We start from the raw sequence: 10,526 nt of genomic DNA, 5'->3' as shown, positions 1-10,526 counted from the left end.
TATCTGATATGTCATTTGCAAATATCTTCTCCCATTCCACTGGTTGCCCTTTAGTTTTGCTAATTGTTTCTTTTGTTGTATAGAAGCTTTTTATCTTGATGAGGTCCCAAAGTTCATTTTTGCTTTTGTTTCCCTTGCCTCCGGAAAGAAGTCAAGAAGTTTGCTGTGTCTGAGATCAAAGAGGTTGTTGCCTCTTTTCTCCTCTAGGATTTTGATGGCTTCCTGTCTTATGTTTAGGTCTTTCATCCATTTTGAGTTTATTTTTGTGTATGGTATAAGAAAGTGGTCTAGGTTCATTCTTCCACATGTCGCTGTCGAGTTTTCCCAATACCATTTGCTGAAGAGACTGTCTTTTTTTCCGTTGGATACTCTTTCCTTCTTTGTCAAAGATTAGTTGACCATACATCTGTGGGTCCATTTCTGGGTTCTCTATTCTGTTCCATTGATCTGTATGTCTGTTTTTATGCCAGTACCACACTGTCTTGATGACTACAGCTTTGTAATACAGCTTAAAGTCCAGAATTGTGATGCCTCCAGCTTTGGTTTATTTGTTGCTGTTGCTGTTGTTGTTTTTGTTTTCCCAGGATTGCTTTGGCTATTTGGGATCTATTCTGGTTCTGTACAAATTTTAGGATTGTTTGTTCTAGCTCTATGAAGAGCTAGAGAATGCCACTGGTATAGGAATAAACCAAACAGACAAAGAAGTGGAACGCTGTTAAGGAACAGACCCATAAATTTTTGCAAATTGATGTCAAAGTAAAGGAGGCATCCAAAATTATGAAGATAGAATTGACTATTTCATAAATAGTGTTAGACAGCTGGAAGAAAACAAACCCTGAATTATGTGAGTAATGTTTTCAAATTAAGTACCTCAAAAGCAAATTCACACTGGTTTCAGATAATTTATTGGCTTACCCAACAAATGTTGAGGGGAGTACTGAATTCATGTGTGGCTTCCTGCCACAATGCATACAATATTGTCAGGATCTGGTTGTCTTAATCTCTTAGTTTTGTTCTGCTGTTTTTCCGTGTATTGGTTTCACTGTTAAACAAGGTCTTTGCCCACACTACAGCAGCTCTAAATGTCATATTTCTCTCTTCACATCCAGTGAATAGTCTTATAATTTAAAATAAATTGAATTTAATCAATTATAATTCATGATATTAATAGACTAAAGAGAAAAAATTATGTAATTTTTACAATTGAGGCAAAAAACGTATTTGATAAAAGGCAAGCTGTCATTATCTAAAAGGCATTATTAGCAAATTAAGAATAGAAGAAGACTAACTTGTAAGATATATATACCAAAACCTACAACAAATTTTGTACCTAATGGAAAAACTTTTAATGTGTTCCTTGTAAGATGAGGAACAGGACAAAAAGGTCTACTAACACTGCTACTATTTAACATGCTATTGGAGGTTCTGGCAAAGACTATAAAGAAAGAAAAATAAATAATATATGCAATAGAAGATGAGATATAAAACTGACATAATTTGCAGATAATGTGAACACCTATTTAAGAGAAATTTGGTTCTCTAGACCAACGATAGCCAAATAGAAATTAACTTTAAGAGGATAATGCAATAGCAACAATAACAATAAATTGCTTTCTTAAAAGAATACATAAGACCTCTGTGAACAAAACCTCAAAGCTGTAAATAACATAAAAGATGATTTAAATAAAGAGGTGTTTCATGCTTTTGCGTATGTCTCAATATTATAAGAAGTCACTACTGCCTAAATCAACCTAAATAAATATTCAAGGGAACCACAAACAAAATCTGTTGTATGTTTTGAAGAATGATTACTCTAAAATTTATTTCAGAAAAAGAAATGAGCCACAGATAGTTAACCTGTAAAAACAAAAGAGGGTCTCTGGCCTCCCTTAGCTCGTGGAGGAACATGGCTGATAGGCTCACACAGCTGCAGGACGTGGTGAGTGCCCTTGCAGATCAGTTTTGTAATGCCATTGGAGTGTTACAGCATTGTGGCCCTCCCGCCCCTTTTCCTGATGCTCAGACAGCAAAGAACGAAGATCTGCCAACTAATCCTACAGAAGAATACGTCTAGCTTTTTGCCGCACTGATCGCAAGAACAGCAAAAGACATGGATGTTTTGATCCATTCATTACTCAGTGAAGAATCTACAGCTGCTTTACATACAGGCTGCTAGCTTGTACAAGCTGGAAGAAGAAAGCCACGAAGCTGCTACATATCTGGAGGATGTTATTTATGGAGGGGACGGGCTTCTGGAATAGATACAAAACGCACTTGCTCCTGTTGCATAGTCACAACTGGAGACGAGGAGTAGTACCCATCCCCAGTCTCTCCCAGACCCACAGTACCAGTACATACCTTGCGGTTGACTATTTCAGTGTCATTAAGAATTCTGCATCAGACGTAGGTGTAAGCCTTACCAACAGTTACAGAAACATTAAGCACTATGACACATGTTACCTTTTTAGCTATTTTTAATAGTCTTCTGTTTTCACTCTTGATAAATAAGCCTCTAAAATTGTGATTGAACCAGCTTTAAAACCATCATTATGCCATCTTTTTTTATTGTCAGAATGAAATTATTGAGGCAGATATTGCATTAATGGTTATAATATAATTAAACAGATGTACTTTAAAATTCAAAAAACATAAAAGATTAAAAACACAAGAGGGAAACTTGTTCTACCAGATATATTAAGATATTCTACAAAAGAGTAATAACTGTTACATGCTATTGGTGCAATAGCATGTAAATGAACCGCTGACTATTCCAATGAGTCCAGACACACCTATCTATGTATGAGAACTCAATGTATGATAAAGGCAGCACTACAAAACAGTCAAGAAAGCTGTCAAGACCAAATGTTGCAGAGCATTTGGTTCAATGGGAATTCTTATACTGGAGGGAGTGTAAATTGCTACAACCACTTTGGAATGAACATTACATATACAACTTTTGCATAGGTGCCCTGAGATTCTTATATAACTATGTTCATAGTAGCACTGTGTTCATAACAGAAAGAATAGGGAAGCAATCCAAATATCCATCAGTGAATAAATAATGAGAACCAAAAAAATTATGTTGATTCAACTTTATTCACAAGACAGTATACAAAGTAATAAAATTAATGAATTACAAATATGCCAAAAAAAAGATGAATTTTGGAAACACGATGTTGAGTGAAGAAAGTGAGTCAGAAAACTATATAATATATGGTATCACATATATAATACCACAAAACTGAACAATGTATTGCTAAGAGGTGTGTGTGTGTGTGTGTGTGTGTGTGTGTGTGTTAAATGATACTAAAAAAGATCAAAAAGCAAGTTCTCTGGAACTTCTAGCCTGCCTTATCCACTCCAAAGAAATCCCCTAGGCATGGTGTTACATATACACTTGCAGGAATACTCCATCTGCATTTACAGGAATTGTGAATACCAAGGGAATGTAGGTGGGGCACTGACGATGTCTGCTACACAATGATAACTTGAACACAAATTGAAGAGAACAATGACTTCTAGGGTAGAAACAGGTATGTGCAATAGGGGAGAGCACTTAGTAAATAATATCTGTGACCTTCTAGTTCTTAAATTTCAGCTGGTTTGTGTTGTGAATTTTATTATTATGCTTCACATTTTACACATATTTTTTCAACACTTCATTAATATGATAAAAGGAAAATAAAACCTTTTTTTTACATGAAAAAGTTAAAAAATAAGAGTTCCCAATTAGGAAAAAAATGTTTCCAGTTACAAAAACCTGTTAATTGCCCAGTCTGTTTCCTGCAGAGTACAAATATGAACATGTTATATTTTTTCTTCAATAATTTACTTTTCCTTTTTGGTCTCTTAAGACATTTTGGGTAGGATATATAAGCTTGATTTTGTTTTCAGGTATTAAAAATCCAGTTGATTCTATCTTATAGATAATTCAGTGCTCACCTTCTCACGGCCAGTGCCTGCAAGATAGCAAATGGAAAGGAGTTGCCATGTGGTGGACATTTTCATTCCTCTTGCCCCACAATTGTCTCTCCTCCTTCCAGCATCTCCTTGGTTGGGAAAAGAAAGGAAGCATTAGAGAGAAGGGGTAAAGGAAGGTCTTACTAGCTGTTATAGTCCACTTTTGGTTGTTAATGTCCTCAGCACAAGCAGGTGCCCATTTGCTTCTCACTGAGCCATTTGGGAAGCCCCGGGAGAGGAGTCTAATTGCTACTGTTCACTTTCCTCATGTAGAAAACTCTCCATGATCTCCAGCCCCCCTATGCTCCCACAGTCCTTGATGCGGGTTAGAGGAGGTAACTGTTATGTGATGTCAGTTGACTGAACAACTGGACCCAGGCAGTAAGAGTGTCCTCATCCCTCCCCAGTGTTTGAAGTGTAAGCTGTCTCCCCTGTTCCCACAATGGGAGCCATTTTCAAGGACATAGCCTTAAGAGAGCAATATGTTGCTGAGACCATTTGGATAGTATACATGACTGAATCCAGTTAAGGCCTCTATATAAACTGTTAAGATTTGGCAGGCAGGTGTGGAAATCTGGTCATCTCTAGCTGCCCAAGATGAGCCTCCTAATTAAATTTTCTGACTTATTAAACCTACCACCTACCAATCTTGAGTGGCCTCTGTCTTTGGTGTCTCCCAGCCCTCTTTCTGCCCTTATGGGATTACACCTGGGAAGCTACTGGGGTTTATGAAGCAACAGTATACTCCATAGCCTCTGGCTACTGGGGTTTTCTGATCTGGCCGTGTTTTTAAGAGAAGTGCCAGGAAAAACAGTGGAAACTCAGATATCTGCCATGTCTCTTTTACTTAGGAATGCCTGCTTTAGCAAATTGGCCTGTATTATCTTATTTAATTCTCATGACAATCCTATGAGGGAAGTGCTATCTTTACCTTTATTTTGCAAATGAAGGAAGTAGAGCTTAAAGATATTGAAAAGCCTGCAGCTAACCTTTGAATGCTGGGGCAGAAGAGAACCAAAGCACTCTGACTTTAGAACCTGAAGCCAAATGATAATCAATATGATGTTTGGAGGAAATGAAATCAGACAAATGGAGGTATTTTCATCCAGGCCATGCTCAGATATGATGGGTCATTCCTGTCTACAACAGAAACATTACTCATTTTCCTTAAAATTCAGTGTCTATCATCCCTGAAATGTGACGGTTGTTTAATTCCTAGTCTCTAAATGTCAACACTTTGCCCTTTGGCTTATCTTTTCTAAATTTCCTGTCTATTAACATTTTCTTTAGATATGTTTACAAACATCAGTTAAGCTACAGTTTTATCGTGATTAGAATTTTGTATGTATTTTTTAAGAGGATAATTTTGTCTCTTCCAAATATGAATTATTTAGATGACATAGTACTATTTCTTACCTTTGTAACTACATAGTTACAATATCCAAATATATGATTACATATGTAGGAAAACCACAATGTCTACAAAACAGATCTTGGAACTAAAGACTATTTTTAGAATGGCCTCATGATACAAAATCAATATACAAAAGTCAATCACAATCTTAATTATCAGCAAAATTGGAATTTTAAATTTTAAAAATACCATTTACACTAGCACTGTAAATATGAAATCTTAAGAATAAAGCTAACAAAATTTGTACAGAATTTATATGCAGAAAACTAAAAAAAAATCATTGATGAAAGAAATCAAAGAAGACCTAAATAAATGGAGAGATACACTATGTTTATGTTTTGAAGACAATATTGCTAAGATGTAAATTCTCTTCAATTTAATCTGTAGGTCAATGCAATTCTAATCAAACCCTCAAAGTTTGGGGGGTTTTTTTGGTTTGTTTTTTTGTTTCTTAGTATTTACAAATTACTTCTAAAATATGAACAGAAAGACAAAGAAACAGGATAATCAAAACAGTTCTGAAAAATATTTACATAGAAGACTGCCACTACCTGATTTCAGGACTGCATATAAGTTATGATAATAAAGAGAAGAACGAATATATGGCATTGGTGAAAGAATATGCACACAGATCAATAGGACAGAATGGATATTGGTAATTTGTGTCTTCTATTTTTTTCTTGATTGATCTAAATAGAGGCTTACCAATCTTATTGATCTTCTCAAATATGAGAGCAGGACTAGCATTTGGATCTGATTTATATTTCATTGATTTTTCACTATGACCTTTATTATTTCTTTTCTTTTGCTTAATTTGTGTTTCATTTGCTTTATTACTTTTTTTCTTTTCTAATTTGTTAAGGTGGAAGCTGAACCAATTGATTAAGGATCTTCATTCATTCCCAATATAAATGTTTAGTGGCATAATATTCCACTGCTTTTGGTTCATCCCCCAAATTTTACCATATTGTGTTTTAATTTTCATTCAGATAAAAATATATTTTTAATTTTCTTTTTGATTTTTTTCTTTGACCAATAGGTAATTTAGATATGTTTTATTTACTTTCTGTGATAGTAAATTTTATATGTCAACTTGGCTAGACTATGGCATAGTGACCATAGTCTGTTTGGGCAAACACTAGTCTGGATGTTGCTGTAACGGTATTTAGATGTAACTTACATTTACAATCAGTTGAGTAGAAATAAAGCAGATTGAAGGAGGCACTTGTTGGAATGAGTACTGGGCATTGTATGTAAGTGATGAATTCTGGGAATCTACTTCCAAAGCCAAGAGCACACTGTATGTATTCTGTATGTTAGCTAAGTTGATAATAAATTATATTTTAAAACAAAACAAAACAAATGAATAGATTATCCTCCATAATGTGAATGAACCTTACACAATTAGTTGAAGGCCTTAAGAGAAAAGACAGGTATCCCAAAAAAGGCATTCTGCTTCCACATTGCAACATAAAAATTCTTCCTGAATTTCCAGGCTTCAGACTCAATAATGCACTATGATCTCTTACCTGAATTTCTACTCTGCTGGCTTGACAAACAGATTTCAGATTTGCCAGGCCCCACAACAATTACATGAGCCAATGAGCTAAATCTTTAAAACCTCTCTCTCTTTCATCTATCTATCTATCTGTCTATCCATATGAAACCATATATATATATACATATATATGAAACCATATATATGAAACTATATATATGTATGTGTATATATATATATATATATATATATATATATATACTTCTCTGTGACTATATTCCTTTTTTTTTCCAAAAGCTGTAAACCCATTCATAAAGTTATCTGAACCAAGATATACCAGTGTGCCTGTACCTTTTATAAACATTTTATATATTATATTAAGATGCAAAATAGTTGACATTAGCTGTTACACAAGGTAAAATCTGAATACTGAATTATAAAGACCATATTTATATGTGCTCATAAACATAATCACCTATTTATTATCAATGTTAGGATATAAAATGGCATGTATGCTGTAAATCATGTGTATATGGTTTGTATTTTCCCCACAAGATCATTAGATGCTGGTGCAATTATTGCTTAGCACCATCAAAAGAAAACAACCTCAGCTAAAGTTTGGTAAAACACACTTAAAGTTAAAAATACTTATTTCAAAAAGAATATGGTTTCCTGAAAGCATTAAGAGACATTACTTTGTCCTCTTCTAACCTGGATGTCTCTAGTTGTAGGCAGAGAGAGGCCATCTTTTTTCATTTGTAGAGAAAGGGGACCATTTTCCCAGGAGTGTAGTAATCTATTGTGTAAGCTTTGGATGAATAACAACATGGGAGGGCAGCAGTTTTTCTTTGTGTGTTGGGGTTTATAACATGCGTGGAAGTAAGTGTTGGACAACAACACAAATGCCAGAAGGGAGAGATCAAAGGATACTCTTGTAAGGAACTTATGCTCAAGGTAAAGTGGGATAACATTACTTACAGGTAGATGGACTAGGATGAGTTAAAGATGTACTCCATAAATGCTGATCCAATCACTAAAGTAACAAAAGACAATGTTATAACTAGTAAATGAACAAAAAAGATGAAATGAAATAATAGAAATAATAAAAAATACACAATGCAAAAGAAGACAGAGGGAAAAAGGAGAAAAAGCAGATGAGACAAATAGAAAGCAAATAAGAAAGAAAAAAGAAGAGGTGGAATAAATAGAAAGCAAATGCTACTGCTACTCAAAAGTAAGCTGAAGAGACGATACTAATATCAGAACAGGTAGATTTCACATCAATAAAAATACAGTCATGCATAAAGTCATCTCATAAAAATAAAGGGGTCAATTCAAATATTAATATAGCAGTCCTAAACATTTATAAACTTATGAACAGAATTTGAAAATACTGAAGCAAAAACTGACAGATCTGTAATGAGACTAGGAAAATTCATAATTACAGTGGGAGATTTCAGCTTCCCTCTTGCAAAATGGACAAAACAAGTATCGTATATAATGGAATACCACATCAGTAAATATATAAAAATTTGAACAACACTCTCAAGTAACTGGACCTAAAACACATTTCTGGGACATTTTACCCCAAAATAGCAGAATACACATTAGTTTCAAATGCACACATAATATTTGCCAAGACTGTCATATTTGAGGCAGAAACAATTCTCACTAAATTTAAAAAATATTTAAATCATATAAAGTGTATTGTCTGACTATACACACAATACAATAAATATAAAGTATATTTTCTGACTATAATAGAATGAATTAAAAATCAAACATAGAAAGATCTCTTGAAAATCCCCAAATATTTGAAAACTTTTTTAGTCAAAATTCTCTAGGGAAATAGAACCAATACACTGTATCTACATCTGCACCTATCTTTGTATCTATCATCTGTGTATATCTATCTATCTAATCTATCTATCTATCATCTAAGTGTTCATCCATGTTGTACCATGTATTAATACTTCATTCTTTTTTATTATATTGATGATTCTTGACCTTTTTTTGAACTAAGGGGTCCTTTGAGAATCTCCTGAAAGTTGAGACTCCCCTCCCCTGAAAACACACGTATATAACAGTTTCTAAGGGTTCCTGAATCCCTTGTGACTTTATATATATATATATATATATACTATATATATATATATATATATATGTGTATATACTATATATATATATATATATGTGTGTGTATATACTATATATATATATATATATGTGTGTGTATATACTATATATATATATATATGTGTGTATATACTATATATATATATATATATATATATGTGTATATACTATATATATATATATATATATATATATATATATAGTACCAAGAGAAGTATAGGGCAAACTCTCAAGTAATAAATCGTTGGGTTCATTAATTACTACATGAAAGACAGTGAGATATATGAATAAGTGAATAAATCATTTCACTATTTTAGTGACTAGAAAGATGTAATTGCATGGTGTATGTTGTCCCATTTATAGGCACTTTAATGAGAAAACTACAAGCTATTGAAGAAAACTATGAGATTTTTTGAAAATCATGCAATATAATCTGAATAAATTCAGAAACATGCTCTTTCAGTACTTGATTTTAGATAGTCCTTAATAGTCCTAAAGTATCAATCCTTTCCAAATTTTTGTGTACTTATCTCTATCCACGTTATCTATCTATTTAATGCAATTAAATCATATTTGGTGTAATGCTTAACAAAGTTTTTTGAACTGGAAAAGTCATTCCAAAATTCATAGAAAAAAATAGATGTGTGAGAATTTTCAAGAGAATTGCATTACCAGAGAACAAATATTATTAAAAAGCAATGGTGATTAAAAAATATATAGTGATGAAAAAAATATATACAGAAATATCAGTGAAAGATAATAGAAGTCCTAATAATGGATTCACATATGAAATTCAATGAAATTCAAAAATACAAAGTTCACATGTGAAAGGGGGAAAGAAAGTGTTATAATTAATATTTTAGGACAATTGGCTCTTAATTCAGAAGAAAATGAGTATGTAACCCTATTTTATACTACACTTAAAAATAAATTCCAAATTTAGTAAAGAAAAAAAAAAGAATAAAGTAACAAAGCATGAAAAATAATATGGGCAAGTATATTTATAACCTGAAGTGAGGAAGATCTTCCTAAGCATTAGAGGAAACTGGGAGTCATAAAGAAAAAAATACTTGATTTGAATACATACAAATGAAAATTTCTGTATGACAAGAGAACATTTACTAAAGTTAAAAAAAAACAGGAAAAAGGAGTAACACAAAAAGGAATAAGAATCAATATTCCAAAAATTAATTTTAAAGAACAATAAAAGTGGGCCATGATTATGAATAGGTATTTGATAAACAAGGAAATATAAATGGCCAATCACCAAAAATAATCTATCAGATAGTGTTCAGAGAAGGGAAGCAGAAATCACAACAGGCATTTCTAACAGGAAGGAATTTATTACAGAAAATCAAGTGCTTACACACTCACTGAAAGACCTGAGAGAGTCAGGAAAGGCCACTTAAGGCTCTGAGGTTCACCGCTAGGCTCCAGTGAATGAGGAAGTTGCTGCTGTTGCCAAGGCCAGGACTGTGGTAATCTCTGATAGTCACAGCTGCCATGGGCACAAGTGAG

General features: G+C 33.2%; 1 pseudogene; it reads left to right on the top strand.

Moving 5' to 3' along the window:
- Positions 1–1,906: 1,906 nt before the first annotated feature.
- LOC131493359 (mediator of RNA polymerase II transcription subunit 21-like) lies at positions 1,907–2,293 on the top strand (annotated as a pseudogene).
- The last annotated feature ends 8,233 nt before the right edge of the window (positions 2,294–10,526 follow it).

This window comes from Neofelis nebulosa, chromosome 2, assembly GCF_028018385.1.
Source record: "Neofelis nebulosa isolate mNeoNeb1 chromosome 2, mNeoNeb1.pri, whole genome shotgun sequence".
Lineage (NCBI taxonomy): Eukaryota > Metazoa > Chordata > Mammalia > Carnivora > Felidae > Neofelis > Neofelis nebulosa.
This window is presented reverse-complemented; position numbering and strand designations above follow the sequence as displayed.